Source organism: Mus pahari, chromosome 6 (genome assembly GCF_900095145.1).
Source record: "Mus pahari chromosome 6, PAHARI_EIJ_v1.1, whole genome shotgun sequence".
Taxonomy (NCBI): Eukaryota; Metazoa; Chordata; class Mammalia; order Rodentia; family Muridae; genus Mus; species Mus pahari.
This window is the reverse complement of record NC_034595.1, coordinates 95,338,636-95,342,196: the sequence shown is the minus strand read 5'-3', so window position 1 is coordinate 95,342,196 and position 3,561 is coordinate 95,338,636.

Genomic DNA, 3,561 nt, shown 5'->3' with positions numbered 1-3,561 from the left:
AGAGAGAGAGAGAGAGAGAGAGAGAGAGAGAGAGAGAGAGAGAAGGGTATGAGAAATTAGAGAGTCCACTGTATCTAGTTCACTAAATGCTGTACAAAGAACAGAAAACAGAGAGCTTTAGAGAACCCTGAGGGAGGAGAATAACCAAGAGAACACTGAGGGAATCAGGGTTCCTGATTCTCAGGAATCATTTCCAATTGGCTGCATCTGCAGAATTACAATACCAAAAATATATGCAAGCCATCCTCCTGCCTCAGTCCTCTGGGTAGATAACAAGCTGAGAGGACAGAGCTTCCAATTCACCTACATATTCCAGAGGAGAATGTGCATTTGTAACAATATAGTTGTCACAAATTTTCAGAGGATATTTGAGGAGGTTTTATGTGCATGTCTAGTATCAGGAACAGAATAAAACCAATGTGCTACATCCTCAGAACCATGCACATTACCTGTGAAGAAAACTCAGCCAGGTGTTGGCTCACAACAGCTAACCTACTGGGTAGAACGTTGAGGCTGGAAGATTGGTGCTGAGTTTCAGATCACCTCATCTAGAGTGAAAGACTTTCTCAAAAATAAGTTTTAAAAGCAGTATATAAAGAGCTATTAAATTAAGGAACAAATAAAACTCAGTGACTCAGTCTGGTTTAGTTAATGGGCTCTTGATTATCAGACTACTCTCAGGTTTTTGGCTGTTTGAAAAGAAACTGTTTCAATCTAGGTAATGAAAACTAATCTTGTAGAGATTGGTGTCAAACCCATTGATATCTCCCTGCTTCTTCCTCTGGTAAGGTGGGATTAAAGTGTGAAATGTAAACACTGGGTCCTTTGTTTTCTTTGAGCATTTTTGTTTATTTTGACCTAGTGTGTCCTTGTGTAGTACAGACTGTCCTTGAGCTCTCCAGCGAGGGCTTGCTGGACTTGAACTCAGAGATATAAGCCTGGTTGTGACTCACAAGAACTGGTAATAATGGCATGTAACACAATAATACCTGCAAAAACACATCATTCTATTTTTGTATTATTTTAGGCCCATATATTTACCCTGATTAGAATGAGCTACACTAAGAAGGCAAAGGAGAGTGACAGAGCTCATAACTGGAGTTGTAGATGGTTATGAGCTGCCATGTGGAAGCTATGAATAGAACTGTAGTTCTGTGGAAGAGCAGCTCTGCTTGAATATCATCAGCCATTCCTAAAGCCCCTAAATAGTTTTGATCTAATCACCTGCAATGATTTCATCAAAGGAAAAGCTGGTACAGAAATAAAATCAAAGAAATAGAGACATGGGGGAGGTGGAAAAAGAGAGACTTAGAGACGGTGAGGAACCATCAGAGAAAATGACAGAAAGAAAGACAAACATATATTTTGTATTTTCACATTGACTTGGCAAATAGTTCTTCATTTAGGGGACCTTCCTTTCCTGCCTGGAGATCTAATCTTACTGGTCACACCCAATCTCATACACTCAATGCTCTTACTGAGACCTACCTGTCAGCTCAGTCTACATAACTGGTCCAAATAAACCTGAGAAATAGGCTGCACATTCATGTGAGATAGCAGAACACATCAGAGTTTGAGAAGTATCATGGATAGGTTTGGATCATGACCACAGTCTCAGATTTTATACATTACCACATGATGATGTGATTCACTCTAGCTATGTCAAAATAAGAATAAATGGGTAAAATTTCATCATCCTATCGGGTGGCAGCTTTGGCCTGAGAGGTGGGCCTGCAAAGGAGAGATGTGAGGGAGAAAGAATATATAAGGACTCCAATGCCTAAACAAGACACTCTGGGTCTTAGAGTCTGGAGGAACTAGCTGACATTGCTGAGATTGGAACTACTGAGAGCAATGTCCAAATCAGGAAAGTCATTTACTCCCATCAGGACATTCCACCTGACAATGTCCTTTTCATCTTAATGGTTTTTTTGTGTGTGTGTTTGTTTCCTGTGCTTGCTTGCTTTTCTTGTGTGGTTATTTTGAATCAATCAAACTCATTTAAAACAGCAAAGTCAGAAGTCCATATGTATTCAAGTGTCGTGAAACAATGAATGTTCAGCCACTATATCCCGAGATCTGAGGCTGCCCTGCCCTGCATGTGTGCAGTGGGTTAAGGGGGCAATATTCAATGGCTCAGGCACACTGAACAAATACCCTATATCCTGACCCACTCTAATCTACCTTACAAAAGTTATAATTCAAAATGAATATAGATTTATAAAATTATAAGGAAGAACATTCTATAGGGAATAACACTTGACTATGAGTTCAAGAAAAGCATCAAATTGATAATCTGAAGCATTCAATCTCTTGTTTCATTGATTGATTGATTGATTGACTGACTGACTGATTGAAGGATTGATTATTACTTACTAACTCATACTCCCGTTCACCTCCTCACACAAACCTTCCTCCCACTACCCTTGCCTTCAGTTCTGACTGGTGGGCCTTTCCTGGATATTTCCCAACCCTGTAACATCAATTCTGTAAGATTAGGTGCTTCCTCCCCACTGTGGTATGCCAAGGTAAAACAGCTCCAAGAATACATCCCACATACAGTCAACTGCTTTTGGGATAGACTCATTCTCCTTTTTTCTGGGACCAATGTGAAACCAAGCTGCATTAAAGCTACATCTGTATAGTTAGCCCTATGTCCTGTCTCTGTATGTTCTTTTGAAGATGATTCAGTCTCTGAGAGCTCCAAGGTTCTATGTTATATGACTGTGTTTATCTTCCTGCATAGTTCCTATCCACTTCAAAGCCTGAAATCCTTCCTATTCTTCCATAAGAGTCCTGAAGCTCCATCAACTATATGTGGATCTCTTGAGTCAGCTGCTGTATGGAGCCTTTCAGAAGATAGGCATTTTAGAATCCTGTCGGCAAGTGTAACACAGTATCATTAATAGTGTCAGGGATTGATGCTTGTGCATGGGAATGGTCTTATGTCGGGCTCCTTATCCTTTGGATGTTGCCTCAGGCTCTGTTCCATCCTCTATCCTGGCATTTCTTGTACACAGGATAAATTTTTGGTCAAAAGTTTTGTAGGTGGGTTGTTTGTTCCTATTGCTTCACTAAGGGTTCTGCCTGGCTAAAGCTGATGGCTGTTTCAGGTTCAGTTTCCCTAATGTTGAGAATCATAATGTAAATAAGTGTTTTCTGATGGTGAATCCTGTGAGAAAGTCATTCTCACATGTTGAGAACCATAGGTTTGGGGACTTGAGGAAATACCTCATTGTTTAAAGCATAGATGATCCTTATAGAGGAACCAACTTTGGTTTTCAGCATCCATTTCAGGTGGTTCACAGCTGCCTGTTACTCTAGTTCCTGGATATGCAATATCCTTATCTGGCCAGAGAAGGCATAAAAAGAGGCAGGGACACTATGCAGAAATTCTCATGTCAGGACTGGGCAAGGCAAGCCAGTAGGAGGAGAAGTGTGCCAAGAGCAGTCAAAAGAGTCAGAGGTACCCCTACTCCTGTTCTCAGAATTCCAATTTAAAGAAAATCCCAAACCAACAAAACCCACAGCACATCTGCAGAGGATGTCACGAAGATTACT